This window comes from Mya arenaria, chromosome 1 (genome assembly GCF_026914265.1).
Source record: "Mya arenaria isolate MELC-2E11 chromosome 1, ASM2691426v1".
Lineage (NCBI taxonomy): Eukaryota > Metazoa > Mollusca > Bivalvia > Myida > Myidae > Mya > Mya arenaria.
The window spans coordinates 41,167,502-41,185,326 of NC_069122.1; positions in this window are offsets into that span (position 1 = coordinate 41,167,502).

The following is a 17,825-nucleotide window of genomic DNA, read 5'->3' on the forward strand; positions in this document are numbered from 1 at the left end:
ACGTAATGTTTCTGGTAATACATTTTGTGTCATAAATTGTTCTACAGCAGCCAGTTTTTTTTGTCAATTAGGACTATTAGGTTATTATTTATATGAAACATATAGCAAAAATAGCCGTGGTCTTAGGCCAGTGTGACTTCATAAATAATAGCCGCTCTTTTAAAAAAAAATATTCATGTTAATTCTATTATTTATCTTCTCATGTATCTTGCATTGCTGGACATTGCCTTGAGTAACCATTAAAAGCTAACTGACATATTTAATCTTATATTTATTTTTTTGCAAGATACTCTTTAGTAAAAAATGTTATGAATTTGCGTATCTTTCATAGGAGTGTAAAACACGGACCAATATTTTTGACACCCACGATAATTAGATCCAGATATTTTGCCATGCTGGAAATTCTTATCTTGCCCATGGGCAAATATTAAAAATTATCCGTATCGAACTACTTTTTAATGCTTTTTCACCCACCCCAGTTAAAAAAAATGCGCAGAAACTCTTTTGTGCGTAGTGTAAATAGTTCGCGTATAGAAATATGATAATTTGAAGTTGTCATAGATATGCGTGCAGTGATTCAAACTTTGTTAATAGTAAAATAGTTATTTGAATAGTTCTGATGAGAGTGCTGCATTACAGAATGAATGCAGCGTGAAAACCTTTTTTGTGCCATTTGAAGCGAGATAAGATATTGCAACAGAACAAACTTTTAATGATGTTACAGACGACGGTCTTCAACAAGGGAGGTAATTATGTGATGACAATAAAAAAGTAGTTCCATACGGGAACCTTTCAATCTTTGCCCATGGTCAAGATAAGAATTTCCAGCATGGCAAAATATTTGGACATATTTATCTGGAGTGGGAGAAATGTTCACCCAAACCCTCGAGAAGGGTGTTGCGCAATAACCCTCGTTAAACCTAGTTACCGCAAAACACCATACGCTCGGGTTTGAATGAACCTATCGTAAACAAGCGGCCATGGAAGATTCTTATAATTTTCTTCATTTTCCATAACTTTCTTATTAGGCAGTACTTCTTTTGTGTGATTTATTTTATTTTAAATGTGATTTATAGACATTCAGCCACGCTTTGGGGATCACTTTCCCATTACAGAAATCCGGCTTCTTACTCTGTATAGTTGTATTCTGAATGTATTAAATCAAGCAAAACTTACGGTTGTTTATTCCTTAAAATCCATGTTTACATTTAACATGAGAATTCGTTTGATCAAACAAGTCGAAGGAGGAAATTATAGATCAGTTTCGACGATAACATTGGTGTTGACGCCAATGTTATAAAATACCTTAAAATACACAGGAGGCATGCTAAAAACATTGGTGATATAACACATGACGCAGTTAATATAAAAAAGCAAATTCATACTTATGGAATCATTTTTAGCCTTCATTATGAGAAAATAGACATAACAATTGATAAAACAGTAACTGAAAGTAAAGGTCGACGAAAGCACACGCAAACTTAATATGTGTTGCATAGTTCTTAAAAAAGTTTATATAATATAAAATTATATACATGTACTTTAAAAATTGGAAAAGTTTCTTTACAAAAGTATGTGATCGTTCAGAAAACCGTATGTTTGTGTACAAACTGATTAAGGAAACAAACATGAGTCAGAACATTGTCATATACATGAGTGACCGTTTTGATTAAGTTTCCATGGTACTCGGTTGCAGAGGAAATTAGTGTTCACTTTTATTTTTAAATATCTCCGATTTGAAAGCAGTGATCATTCTGAAATTTGGTATACTATATATAAATGCAGTATTTTCTATTGCTTATGCTTATCAAATACGTAATTGAATTGGAGATTTTTCTTTCGATTGCATTGCGTTTATGACATTTCAATATATGTGCACGTGCAAAGCGTGGAAATGACACATGTCAACCAAAGGATGCTTGGTCACAGTCTGTGTTCCCTTTATGAAGGTAAACTCACATCAGATTTCAATTCTGCGTTAAATTAAAATGTCTAGACTAACTGGAAATCAGCTAATTCAAGCATAGGTGATGCGTTCTCTGTAAGCATAGCTGACGTCAGTTTAATAATTAAAGTGACACTCTTATTCAAAATCAATACATACACATATATAACAAACATATATTTTGACTGATAAACCTATAACTACTTACTTAATAACGCATTTTTTTTACTGATAACAAGATTGTAACTGTGTATTTAATAGCTGAAAACGCAAAAATATTAAATGATTGGTGAATGCTAAAAGATTTTTCTGTGATCTACTTTGATCTCAAATGGTAGAAATACTGTGTTTTATGCACATTTCTTTCAAATTTAAATAGGAATCCTTTATTAGAACCATTGTTTTCGACATTTATTCATCCTTTTGGGAATAACAAAACAATAGTATTAATTGTGATAAATCTTATGTCGGAGTAAGAGCTAAATGCATACAATATATCACCTCCGAGAACACTTTCAACACACAGCAGGTGTCACAGATCTGGCCGACCACAAGTAACAAATGAAGGCCGGACCGTTTTATAACGTTGACGCACCTGCGACGTCATTTTCATATAGCATCTAGTAAAACACGTGGTAACGTTCTTATGAAAGTTATCGTTTTGCTACGTCTTAATGCACCAGTCAATTGTAACCACGCCCCCCACCCAGGTCCGGGTGTATACCGGGGAAAGCCGGGAAAATGGGCCGTGTTTTTACCTTCGAGGTGGCCCCGCAGTGCCGGAGAAAGCTGTGGTTTTGTGTTCGTAAAAATATAGCGGGGAAAAGGCCTAACCTAAGGTCCCATGGGTGTGGGGGCATTTGGCGGAGATTTTACCATCTGTTCGTCCCCGCAGGGCGAGGATTTTACGCGGGGTTGGCTGGACCGAAAGTCAAAGTCTCCGCTAATCCCCAGACCAGGGGGGCGTGGTTACAATTGACTGGTGCATAAACAAACCCGCCAGTCTATACGAGCCGGGAGACCGTACGTCGGATAAATTAAGCTACCTCGTCATCGAGTGGCTCGTAAATAATTCCTTAACAGAAAGAACGCCAGCACGTTACCTTGGTCGGTCCACATTCCTGATATGAACCCTAATAAGCATATTTGGACCGAGCTTTGTCCCTGGGTAAGGTCAACAAACGATGTTAAAAACCTTCATGAATAAGCATCGAATTTTCAAACTAAGTCATTTTTTAAAAAAAACGAAGTAAAAAAGCATATCATTTAAAACTAAAAATGATATATATATAACATACAGAACACAATGCATATTAATATTAGATATTTTTTCACATTTTTGGTATTGCAATTTTTAGTTGGGAATCGTAAGATATTTAAAAAAAAATGATTGAGTTTGAAAATCCAGTGCCAGTGGGTCGGCGCCTGTTTTGTATGTAGGGTCGGGTAACCCCTTTTGTAAAGCATGCGTCGAGAATACTGGTTGGAAGTATTATAGGAACAGTCCTCATGTTAAACTTCGTATTTCTAGACTTTCGGCCGCTTATCACATTCTTTGTAAATGATTTCAATGATCTAGAGTAAGAGTGCATCTTTAAGTTTTTTGTATGTTGACCTGCACTTATTTGCACTATTTAAACAAATATGTTGATATCGTTTGGACATCTCCAAGTGAACGCATCGTTACCATGCGGGATCCCGAAGTGAACGCATCGTTACCATGCGGGATCCCGAAGTAAACGCATCGTTACCATGCGGGATCCCGAAGTGAACGCATCGTTACCATGCGGGATCCCGAAGTGAACGCATCGTTACCATGCGGGATCCCGAAGTGAACGCATCGTTTCCATGCGCGGAATCCCGAAGTGAACGCATCGTTTCCATGCGCGGAATCCCGAAGTGAACGTATCGTTTCCATGCGCGGAATCCCGAAGTGAACGCATCGTTTCCATGCGCGGAATCCCGAAGTGAACGCATCGTTTCCATGCGCGGAACGCATCGTTTCCATGCGCGGAATCCTGAAGTGAACGTATCGTTTCCATGCGCGGAAACCCAAAGTGAACGCACCGTTTCCATTCCAGAAACCCGAAGTGAACTAATCGTTTCCATGCGCGGAATCCCGAGGTGAACTTGTCGTTTCCATGCGTGGAATCCCCAAGTAAACTCATCGTTTCCATGCGCGGAATCCCGAAGTGAACGCACCTTTTCCATACCAAAAACCCGAAGTGAACTTATCGTTTCCATGCCAGAAACCCGAATCGAACGTATCGTTTCCATGCGCGGAAACCCGAAGTGAACGCACCGTTTCCATACCAGAAACCCGAAGTGAACTTATCGTTTCCATGCCAGAAACCCGAAGTGAACGTATCGTTTCCATGCGCGGAATCCCGAGGTAAACTCATCGTTTCCGGTTTCCGTTTGCGCGGAATAAAAGTTCCCCTTTGGCTTCAAAATTCTGTTTAAGGCACACTTGAGGATGTGACGGGGTCAAGCCATAAGGCAGCCATTATAGGGCGCGGGCAGACCTTTATAAACTCAACAACAACAACAACAACACCAACAACACCATTTAATAAACAATCTAATAAACGGAAATACATTATCTTTAACCAAAGCAAGCGAATAATGAATTGAATTGGTTTGAATTGAACTTGAACGCTTTTCTGCATTCCAATTAAGCCTTGCTTGTAATTGAATGTGAATCATTTATACCTGTAACTTTGGAAACAAATAACAACTATTGAAACATCAAAAGATGACAGTTATTACTAGAATTACTAGTGTCTTTATTTATTTACGGGAACATGAAATAGATGTTCAGTTTTGAAAAGAAGATGCGTTTCACAGGTAAGGTTTATGGATGCGAATAGTCTATACACTGTATACAAGTCTTACTTTCAACGGCATATGTTATGACGCTGTGAATACCCCAATATTTTAAGTGTGTTGATTTAATGTTCAGTATACTTTTATTTCGACAACATCGCCAAAGTGGCTATCATACACTACGACGTGCAATCATTGGAACCATAACATTTTGTCATGTGTTGAAAATGCTCCAACGCGTCTTCAGTGATAGTGCCAAAACTAAAAGTTTTAATCAATACAACGAAAATATGCTTTGATCTTTAAAAAGCCGAAAAATTAATGTAGTCATGTAAATCCTGAGTATATTATATTGTGTTTGTGTATTTTAATGTGATAATGAGGGAATAGATTTGAAAAAAATAAATAACACCCAATGTTTTATTTATTCAACGAAAATGTGTTTTGATCTTTAAAAAGCCGAAAACATAATGAAGAAACTTCGTACCCAAGTCATTTCTATCATCCAGTTTTTGAAAGTGTGATAATATGACACTAATCTTATTGTAATACAACAACTGCATAACAGAGATCTTTATCCGATAACGATTCCTTCAATAGGAAATAAATATCGGATCATTTGATTCCGAGATTTTTGTCATCCGGTAATATCGGGTACCGGGTTTTAGCACCACCCTACTTTCGGGTTGAGTTTCCAATTGCGGTAGGTGGGCTACAGGTCAAGGTCATTGTGATCGTAAGCTGAAAATACAAAGTATCCTATCAAAAATTGAAACACCGCTTAGGCATTGAGACCTTGAACTTGGTTGAGGTCCTTCACACATGACCAGCGCTAAAACTACTTTGATACCAGTTAGGCTGCGATCAAGGGTGACCTTTAGCTGAAAAGGCTTGGTATGCTAGTAAACTGCATTTGCTCCATTTTAGTCATAATTCAACAACATTCGCGACGTCTTTCATGCTTTGCATCAAATTAAGTTTGTGTTTCAATTAATATTGCGACTGTTTTAAAGTGACCCCCCCCCCCCCCCCCCAGATTAGTGTCTATATGAAACATACAGTAAAATAACTGTGGTCTTAGGCCAGATGAGGTAGAATTTGTATTTAGATATCTCGGCTTTATCTGTTTGTCAAAACTGTATTCCAAAAATAAACCATAAATAAACTACCTTTAACTACTGAAGAGTTTAACAAGTGCGTTCACGTTATCTCTTTGTTCACATGATTCGAATTTAGTACAATGTCAGCCGAGTAACAGTGAAACTGAAACTACATTAGCTATTGTTTTTAAAATCAAAGTGGAATACAAAAATGTAGCATACTGTTGTGAAGGTAAGTGTTTGTTTATATTTCTATTTAGCATAATATATTTTTAAACATTCTCACATTTACCGATTAAACAATCATATGTGCTTCAAGTTAACAAACGAAAAAAGGGGCGTTTTCAAGATCACTTACAAAATAGAAACCATTATAAGGAAATGTTTACGAAAGACAATTTGTTTCAAATTAATCAACCAGCTGAAGTTTGTAAGAAAAATGCCACATGTTTTAAGCAGTTATTACAAAAACTAAAATGTTTCTACATAAAACCGCTGACAAAATATCTAAGAAAGTTAAACGAAGGACAAAATGTGACAGATATAACTCATTCGATTATTGTATAACGTTTAATATGGTGGTAAATGGTGCTTTAAATGGTCGCTAATGGTGCTTTAAATAGTTGTAAATGGTTTGGCATATGGTCGTAAATGGTTTGGCATATGGTCGTAAATAGTTTGGCATATGGTCGTAAACGGTTTGGCATATGATCGTAAATAGTTTGGTTTATGGTCGTAAATGGTTTGTTATATGGTCGTAAATGGTGGTGTACTTGGTGGTTTCTGTTGTTGTCTTGGTCGTATTTTGTGTTGTATATGGTCGTAAAGAGTTCTGTATATAACGACCTCCAATTTGTGTTTGCAAATCCTAGATTTCGCAAACCCAAGTACCCTTTAAATACGCTGTAATCGAATACTGACCTATAATTTAGTTAGAAGGCTTCATTAAGGTGTGATTTTGGTGTTTTTTGTTTGCGAAATGTTTTTGGAAGTTTGTCTAATTGACCCACCAACTTCGGGCCCCAGCGGAGTTTTTGCAGAAAAACACGGGTTTTTTCACACTCCCGCGGGATTTTTCTCCCGTTTTTCAAGAGCTGGGGAAAAATCCCGCGGGGTTTCAATAATACACGATTCAAATTATTTTAGCTCAAAACAACATCTTATATCAAAAGAAACATTATGCTTCGACACCGGAAGTGAAATAACGCGAAACAAAAAAAACCCGCTTTTCAGTACGGGGTTTTTCTCCTGCGGGATAAAATTCCTACATTTTAACAAAAGAAAAAAAATCAATTCAAGCTTTATGTTTTTGAGATTTTATACATTACTTTAATGTAAATACTAATTTGAATGACTATTCTAGAGTCATTTCTTTCATTTGAGAAATCTATTAATTTAATGCATATTTTACGGAAGAAAAACCCAGCAAAAATCAGGAATGCTATTTAACGAAAAAAAAAACACCGACAAAAGCCATTTCAATTTCCAGCGGTTGGATGTTGTTAAGGAAGTGAAGTTGTTTTACATATTTATATTGAGTCAATAATATTAAGTTAACATGCGTTTTTAATAAAAAAAAGTCAGATTTTAATAATTAGTTGTTTGTAACCGTCGGCATCGTCGATATGGGTCACGGACACTACGGGCCATGGACATTACGGACCAGACATTACGGACCAGATTTAGGGACACTACGGACCAGATTTAGGGACATTACGGACCATCTTCAGAAACTTACAGACCATCATTTATAATGTTTTTTTTTTTAATTTATTCACTCATTGGTCTTAAATTTGTTAATAAATACTTGAATATTAGTGCTCAGTATGAAAATTATCTTTAATGTAACTGAAAAATCCCAGGAAATTCCAATGTTAAACATCAATGTATTTTTATAAAATATTATAATAATTTTAATAATAATGAACGAAATATGTGTTTATCCTATAATTGTACATGTGAACATTAATGTTTTCATATGTGATTGATTGCTTTCTGAAATAAACTTAAAATCGTCATATTTGTTTGTTTTCCGTTTCATCTGTTTTAATTGAAAGGTTCAGTCAGTGACCAAATGGTTGGTTTCAGTGCAAGATGGCACCAAAACGCTCGACTCGAGCCGAAAATCAACGTAATACCTATAATTATGATAGTTTCTTGAAATTTAAACATAGCCTATCATATGCCTACCTACCTAGTGTGTATTTACATATCCATATTTTCCTTGAAACTGATACCGTTTTCGAGAACACTTCTGCAATGTTTCCAACATGTACACAATCCGACTGGTAGGTTACAGTTCCATTTATCATTTTGGCTCAGATTTAGTAGAAAATGAGATAAAAGTTCAGGAAAACCGCATAAAACACTTAAGTTTTGTTTAAATATGACAGGTTCGGGTATTTGTGAACAAATATATTAATGATTTTAAAAGATATGAGAACGAAAAGAAAATGATAGGTTGCAGCTCCGATTTTTACAAAGATAGGTTGCAGTTGCATATACTGGGCAGTTGCCTAATTCCGGATCAATTTTGAAGTTCTTAAAATACTGTCGGAATTACTGAAGTATAGACTTCCGTCTTGACTGCGAATTCTTTGACCTTTTTTTAGTGTCCAAACCAAAAGTATAACCTTTAATTTTTTTACTTACGTTTGAACAAGATCAACGAATTACACTCGACTGGTTTTTAATGTCAACATGCCATAACCTCATTTTCCGCTAAATCTGAGCCAAAATGATAAATGGCACTGTAACCTACCAGTCGGATTGTGTATTGTGCCGTAGGTTCAGTGAAAGTGCGCCGTTACAATGGGTTTTCACACTTTTATGATTGCCAAATAAAGGTTGTCAGTATTATGTTTGTTTCTTTTGTAATATACCGCCGATAATTACGGGTACAATTATAACTAATAAACACTAATTAAGGCAACAGAAATTGCCAGTTTTAAACATCAGTTTGCAAGAATTGCAACAAACACGCATCGTTTATTTAATATATGCTTATTTTGGTAAATAAACTATTTTGGAAAATATTTCTGCTCGATTTATTTTGGGAAATAAACTGTTTTGGAAAATATTTCTTCTGTTGCTTTTAACTGATTTAATTGCCGATCTTTCAAATTTCGTTCATTATTGTTCACACAATTGTTATAAATGCATAGGTCTTTAACACGTTTTGGAATTTCACAAGATTTTATATTGAACCATTGATCTATTCGAACTTCACGGGATTTTTCACAGTTTTATGGAAGATATCACATCATACTGAGCACTCATATTCAAGTAATTATTAACAAATTAAAAACTAATGAGTGATTAATTTAAAAAAAAATGTTTAAATCATGGTCCGTAACATTCCGAAGATGGTCCGTAATGTCCCTAAATCTGGTCCGTAGTGTCCCTAAATCTGGTCCGTAATGTCCATGGTCCGTAGTGTCCGTAATTCGTCGATATACAGCCATTATAGCTATCATTGATCTTCCAGTTCATTTATTGTCTACATGATCACTTTCATTCAAGGCTTTAAAATTTCATTTAAGAAATACCAAGTGATATATAATTTCGTTTAAATAACGGATAACTAACCCCCAACCCCACTCCCCTTCACTGCCACTTAACATTTTAAAGCTGCACTCTCACAGTTTTGCCGTTTTAACAGATTTTTTATGTTTTGTCTTCGAATTACCCATTATTGGTATCTTGAAACCAGTGGTTAAAGACTGCTGTCAAAATATATGATAGCAGATTTTTAAATTTCAGTCAGAAAACTTATCTTTTATCTCTATAAACCGTTTCTTACGGTTCAAGAAAAATGCATGAAACATAAAATTTTAACTTATAAAGAAAAAATCTGTGACTATTTTTTTGTCAGCAGTCTTATATGAATGGTTTGAATGCACTTTCAGGTTCCATGACAAAAATTAAAGAAGTTGTCAAAACGTTCAATGTGTGAGAGTGCAGCTTTAATAATTATCTATAATTATTTTATTGTCTAGGAAAAATACCATTAATGACTACAATTTTTTTTTGCTTAACAAAAATCTTCCCCCATAAACACACACACAAGTGACACGACCCATTTAATACTTATGTAAAACTTTTGTAATCTATACCCTGTGTCCACAATGTTTTATACTGAATGTTAAAGGGTTGGTAAAACAGTATGGATAAGGATGTTCAATATGGGGATTAAACCCATGATAGACAATGCACTAGCATTGTCGCCTACTCAGCCCCGGTGGCTGACCCCGGTGGCTGATTCCCACCCAGACATACATTAAAGGGACTTGGACACCAGATGACCCAAAACCAAGATATTCAATATTACCTCAAAACAAGCCTAGCCGAATCAATACCAATTATTTTGAGACTGATATTACATCATTTAATGTGTTTAAAAGATTTCATCACTGTCTCTCTCTCTGAGACAAGTAATCTTTAAAAAATAGCACATAATGATTTTCCCGTTTATTAGTATTATCATATCTACATTAAGCATGTAAAGGTCACATAAACATATATACAGATAAATACATGATTGCTATTTCTAAATTTACTTCGATTTACATGGTAGACAGTGAGTTTATTTCGACTTATATGATTACATAAGTAAGATTCAGTGCACTGTACACTGTTGAAACATAACAGTTTGATGATAAATTTTGACAATTTTCACTTTTTCTTGCAATGTAGAATCTTGAGTCCGGTCCCTCTATTATCAGATTCTGTGAAATAATTGCATTCAAACAATTGGAAGAGCTGCATGGTGTACTGAATACAGGAGTTTAATGAATTCCATCCACTAGCTGAATCAAGGATGAACACACATTTTAAAACCACATATCAGAAGTTTTTGGAGAGCAAATTTAAATGCAAAACAGCGTTGGAAAATAAACAAGATTTTTTTTTTTAACATGTTTTATCAATGATACATGGCGATCATCAACTTATTATAAAAATCAGAATTAAAAAAACAACAACATTTAACCATTTATTAAAGCTGCACTCTCACAAATTGAACGTTTGACAATTTTTTTATTTTTTGTTTTGGAGCCATAGTTTTCGAAATTCCATAGAAAACAGTTAAATAAGACTGCTGAAAAATTAGATTGTAGATCTTTATATTTCAGTTCAAAAATTGATGTCTTATGCAATAAAACATTAATTTTCAAACATAAATATGAAAGTCCGCAATTTGATATTTTGGCAGCAATCTTTTATCACTGGTTTACAGATATTTACGCAAAAATGTGCTTTTTCCAAGACAAAAATATAAGAGTTGTAAAAATAGTATATCTGTGAGTGTACAGCTTTAACTGTCCATTTAAAATTGGCCAGTACAAATTTACTTTGATATTAGTATAATACTGTTATATATTTATAAATCAATATAAAAACAATATTCTAAGATCTAAATTGATAATAACTTTAAAAATGAAAAAAACGAATGAAGAAACATAAGTTCAAAATATGCAAATAAGCTGCACACTCACAGATTTACGGTTTTGACAGCTGTTCTATTTTTTTGTCTTAAATGAGCAAATTTCTTCATTCTTTTTTGCAAATCAGACTGCTGACAAAAGATCAGATCGCAGATTTGTAGATTTCTGTTCGAAAATTAATGTAATGGCATTCAACATCACTTCTTGAACTTAAATAAGAAAGTATGCAGTCTTATGACACTATTGTTCATGCATTTTCGCATAAATTGGCTCTTTCCAAGCCAAAAAATAAAGAAGTTCACTTCAATCTGTGAGAGTGCAGCTTTAAGTCAATCTTAATCTTAGGGTCATACATCATTGACTAAATTCACTCTATTGGTCAGTAATCCGATTAGCTGTACATATTATTCTCTGATTCAATTAGTCTGACCAATATTAACAGCCTAGTTTCAGTCTAGCAAATAAATTCAACACAAGTTGTTTAATTCTTCTGAGACTGACAAAGAATTAAAAACCCACATTCATGAAAAATAAGATATAATATGAAAAAAAACACAAAAAATAGATTCAAGAATAAAAGAAATATGCATCCTTTAATATATATTGCATATAAACAATTAATTATCTATTATAAAGTTAACCTGAGTTACAATGTTTTATCTATAATTGTTGCCATTTATATTTAATAGTTATATAATTATCATGTCTATCAAACAAACCAAAAAAAATGTCATTAAATATTTGAGATAAGCACAGGCTGACACAAGAACTAAATATTTAAGTCACAGTTGACAAGGCAAACAGTTCCTACCATGATATATATATATTTATACACATGTATGTCAATAATTCTCGAAAATTGTTCCACCCCCCCCCTCCCTCCCCCATCGTGAATCTGCAACGCGTTCAGTAAAGATGAAAGATGTTTGCGGCGAACGTTTGCTGTTTGGTTTCCCGCTTAACGTATATGCGCTGCGTTGCAACAGAGATACAAAACGCTCGCCTGACTGAACGCACTGCTGATATCCTGGCCTCAGAACACTCTTTACATATCCCTCTTCCTCCTCTCTTTAAAATGATCGTCTTTTTGCCATTACTCTGTCCTCTCCATTGAAGTTAGCCTGCAATTTTAGAAAGGAAAATTTTAATTTCACACAAAATTGGCACTTGTTTATACCAGCACATTTGGCATATGACAAGAGCTACACCTGCGGGTTCTGAACGCTCGTCTGATTATATCCTTTTATTGTAAATTTATTTCATATTGTACATTTGAAAGTGAATATTCCAATGTTTAAAAGTGATAGCTCTGATAGTTTGCTTGTAAGCCGCCTTCTAAGCACATTATTTTATTAAACTTAAAATAATTAGACTATAGTCCACAAATACTAAAATATCCCCCATCCTCCCCATTCCCTTCTAAATGAGTTTGATATATTGAAGGCATAATCCTTTCATTTTCTATGAAGAAACTTAGTGTCCATTTCTCAAAATCAACCAAAATTCACGTTTTTTACCCTAAAAACAGGTGAGACTCAATATCTTTAGGGTATAATGTGAAGAAGGGTATAAGATGTACAAGTTCCCCAAGTTTCAAAGTGACAACTTTGATAGTTTTCATGTAACTGACCTGAACGCAAAACTTAACCCCAAGGCAAGGATAACAATCAAGTGATGACAATTGCTGCTTGTCATTTTTTTCAATAATGTATGAATTTAATTCAAACAGAGTTTATTAAAGGGACTAGACACCAGATGATACAATTGCAAAAAAAATAGATAACTGTCAAAAACTTACATACAATTGATATACTAGTACTAGTGTATAACTTTTAATCTTACTTTAATAGCTATTAGTGATGGGCCGATGATCGATTATAATCGAAAATTGATCGGAAAGCTTCAAAATCGGCGATAATCGATTGTAAATTATCATAATCGATTATCGCGGAACATCATACAAATTTATCAAGGGAGGTTACTCAGTATTCATTTACGATTTTTTTATCTTGCCGACATTTCCGCTCATTTTTCTTTGGGTACAATTCGTAAGAATGGCAGACGACAATGACGATATGCTGTACAATTATCCGGGTGGGAAAGCAAGTCTGGCTCTTTTTTGCATTTAGAAAAATCAAACCAGGACCTCCAACCAAAGAAAACCTTGACACAAGCAAGGCGTATTGTTGCCTTTGCAAAAAGGCTTACGCAAAATAGGTATACAGTAACTAGATCACAGGTGATGAGCAAGAAGAGATGTAGAATGAACCCATATCTCATTGACCAGACAATATTTCTAAACAAACATTTACTGGTAGATTCATACTGGTGACTTTGAAATTTCTGATGTATACATTTCAGTTTAATGTTTTTTTTCTTTTTAACTTAAAAATATAAAAAAAATATGTTTTATGTTTGTTAGTTTCCTGAAAAATGAATACGTAAGTTCTATTGTTTGGTTTATATATTCAATTCAGCTTACATAGACGAAGTGATACCCATTACCTTCAAGTATATCACTAGCAACCACTGCTCTATAATATCCGATTATAGCCGATGTCTAATCGGTTGATGGTCTCCGATTGTAACCGATTATCGATTGTAAAACTCAACCGATTGCCCATCACTAGCATCTACACATATACTGAAAAAAAAGTGAATGAAGCATAGTTTTATAATTTCATTTACCTTATCTTCTGATACTACTACATGTAAATTGTGAACTGCAGCCTTGCATGTATATATCGTTATGTTTTGACAGAATGAAACGAAGAAAAACCCATCAAACTCATCATAGTACTCATTGGATATTTATGTTTTTGTGTACGGAACTAATATAAAATAACATTATCTGGTAATATTTCTTGTTTTTATGATATTTTATAGACTCAATATGCTTTAACCCGGAATCCTGATCGGAATTACTACCCACTTTTGGTACAAAACAATTTGTATGTGAAGGATTTGCCATATCAAAAAATGGTACATACAATTATTTGGACTACAACTCAGCCATGGCCGAATTGTTCCGATTGTTTAAAAACTGTTAACTGCAGCTTGCAGGTGCCTTTTACGTATATTTCATAATTTATGACAGAATGAAATGAAGAAAACCCATCAAACTCATTATTATTTGTTGAATATTATTTTTTTTTATTTACGGAACTAATGTTAAATAACATTATCTCGTAATTTTTCTTGTTTATATAATATTTTATAGACGCAATATGCTTTAACCCGGAATCCTGATCGGAATAACTAGCCGCTTTTGGTACAAAACAATTTATATGTGAAGGATTTGCCATATCAAAAATCGTAAAAAAAGGCAGTCAACATACAATTATTTGGACTAATGTCTGGTTGTCACAGGTATTACTGAAAAAAATTTATGTGGTTTTTCCCTGTTACAGTCCACCAATAGCAAATAGTGTCTTTTATATTTACTTAACAATTTTAACATCAAATGTTATCCGAATTGCTCCGTGTCCGAAACAAATTGGAACGATTGCATTTAAATAACAGTTATGGACACGTGCATTGGTAATCAAAATACTCAAACATGTTCTTAAGATACTCGTGGCCATACCTCGCAAATTTAATCCTCTATAGAATCAAAGTAGGGAAGAAAATACAGAAAAAAATAATTTCTCGATTTATCAGGGGAAGTAACTCTGATGATCAATGTGACTGGTAGCGCTCGTTTCAAAAATTCGACCCCCTACGCAGTGTTCTTACCTTGAAATAGCCGACGAAATAATATGGTTACTGAATTATAAGATGGTGGTAATATCGATCTACACCAAGTTTTATAATAATTTACTTACTTTCTTTTTTTCATGCATAACTTGTTTGTTTTTAAACGGAAGTAAACTATATCATATACACATGTGTTCATTGTTTAAAAAGAGTTAACAATGAACAATGTCGTGACAACATAATCAGGCCCCCCGATCCGCTAGTGAATACAGCTTTAAACTTGAGCACTATATTTACAATGATGAACAATCTTAGTTATGGAAATTTGAATACATAACAGCAGATGTATTTAATCATTCAAGTGTTGAAATATTATGTATGATCTTGCTGGACATGAGCCTACTGTTTCTGAAAATTTGCATGTTTACCAAGTTTCATTTAAATCTCAAGGCTGTTTGAATTGGGGCCAAGAAAATATTCGACCTACTGTACGCTAACGACACCTGGGCTTATTAACTATAAAAATAGGCGCAGTATGAAATGCATACAACAAAGAAATAGAGTAATGCATACAACATAGGCAAAGAAGGGTTTTCACATTTGCATACAACATACACAAAGAAGGATGTTGAGAAACGCATACAATATAGAATAAGAACAAAAATATTGACATTGAAATATTATTGTTTAAATCAATAAATTAGTATGTTTATGAGGTTAGTCAAGTGAGAAATAGTTTATTAACTTTATATTTGAATTTTGCTTTTAAAAATAAAACATAATTGATTTGTTTTTCAAACTTTTTGTTTTGTTTGAATAGGGAAAAGATCCTTATATGAAATCATTAAAATTGGTTTAATAGCTTGAAAGAAACAAAAAGTTTATGAAAACTTTGCAATTGGATAAAATAAAGATTGAATTCATTGTGTATACTACAAGTATATAAGTACATTTAGGAAACAGAAACATATCATGTCACACTGATTACAATACATCAGAAACTTGTAAAAAAAATCTATATAAATAATTTCTCATAAGTATAGTAAAGCACCTGGTACTTGATAAAAGACATACATGTATTTTTAAGAATTATTGTAAATTATATGTAACAATTATAAACTGTATCCGAAATGAACAACACATTTGCATAAATATATTATATAAAAAATGATGAATACAACAGAGAAGCATGTGGGATGTAAAGAGTTTACACATGATAAATGCACATTCATTTGTTTACTATAATGAGTAATTTTTTACTTAAATATTGCATGAAAAACACAGAAATTCCTCAGTGGTTGTTGAATAATCTGAAGGTGTGTTAACACAATATTTGTTGGTCTTTACGGGTGTGGTGAATTTGACATGCAGGCGAAATTGTTGGGTCCATTTTAAAATTATATTTCCACCGTTCTTCATCCTCATCGAAAAGTGGGAGACATTATATAGTTTCGTACTAAGTAAATTTGTTCTATACAAAATATGTGCTGCTTCCATATGTTTCAAAAAAGCTTTTTGTTAATTTTTTGTCATTAACAGTCAAATTAAGGTTGACCAGTATGAAACATTTCTGAAACTGGTTCATTATAATTTCTTATGTTTTCAAGATATACAAAGCTTTCACATTTTTCTTTTTCTGGTAATGGTTCTATTTTAGGGATTTTATGAATTCAATTTGCCTCAAACTTTAATTAAAAAAAAATCTTTTTTTTCCTGCTTTGGAGTCCTTGATGTTTAATTAGTAATTTTGGCGTTAATGCAGAATAAAAAAAGTGTTTTTTTGCTGTCCCGGGATTTTGTGGGTTTTTTTGGCGTTAAACTTAATGAGTTGTCTAGATTTACAAAATCATCAAATTCAATAAAGATTAAGATCAATACACAGAAACTGTGTACTATATACAGATTCACTTATCCAATAAAATTAAGGGTCACTTGTCCAGTAAAATACCAGTTATTGGAGATTACTTATGTGTATTGTCTGCCATAAGGTGTCCAAATGACATAATTATGATTCATTAATGACATAATCATGATTCATTATATATTTTTCATTTGTCACCTAACACCTATCTTTATGGCATCCCTTAAATTAACGATGTGTGAATGAAGAACAAACAAACGATTGCATAGCACCTGCTATTATGGATAATTGGAGTATTGTCTCAGAATTTTGGGGAGTTTATAATAAGGAAGTCAATAAATGAAATCAAAGGATTGTTATTTCTCAACTCATTTTATTGGAAAGAAAACACTATAACACGATTTATCCAAGCACTCTGACAAATATTTTGTCTGACTATGTCCTATCACTAAAGCCATTGTTTATAAAAAAACAATGATAAATTTATTCCAATCACAAATATTGCAATCAATATAATATGCACATTTAATAACTACAAATTTAATCTAACAGAATAACCAAATTTACAACACGAAATATATATACCTACCCTTTTTACTCATTTTTCCTTTCAATTTATAATTTCAAAAGGATCATTTTATAAATTTGGGATTGTTTGTTCTGATGAATGTATTGGATACGGAAAGATCAAATGTTGTTTTTTTGCATTGAAAGTTAAACTATTAAACAAATTTAACATCTGAGGTTTATCCCTTTACAAAATATATTAATAATTATCTATATTTCTCATTTTGCAATAATGGTAAGAACTTATAAATCCTATTTTCACCTATTACAATATAAATCATCAATTCAGACATTTTTACAACTACCAAAAACTGGTGTAGTTTTTCATCTTATGATGAAATGAAAGTTATTAAAAGTAATTCTGTGTTTGGTTTTATAATCCTTAT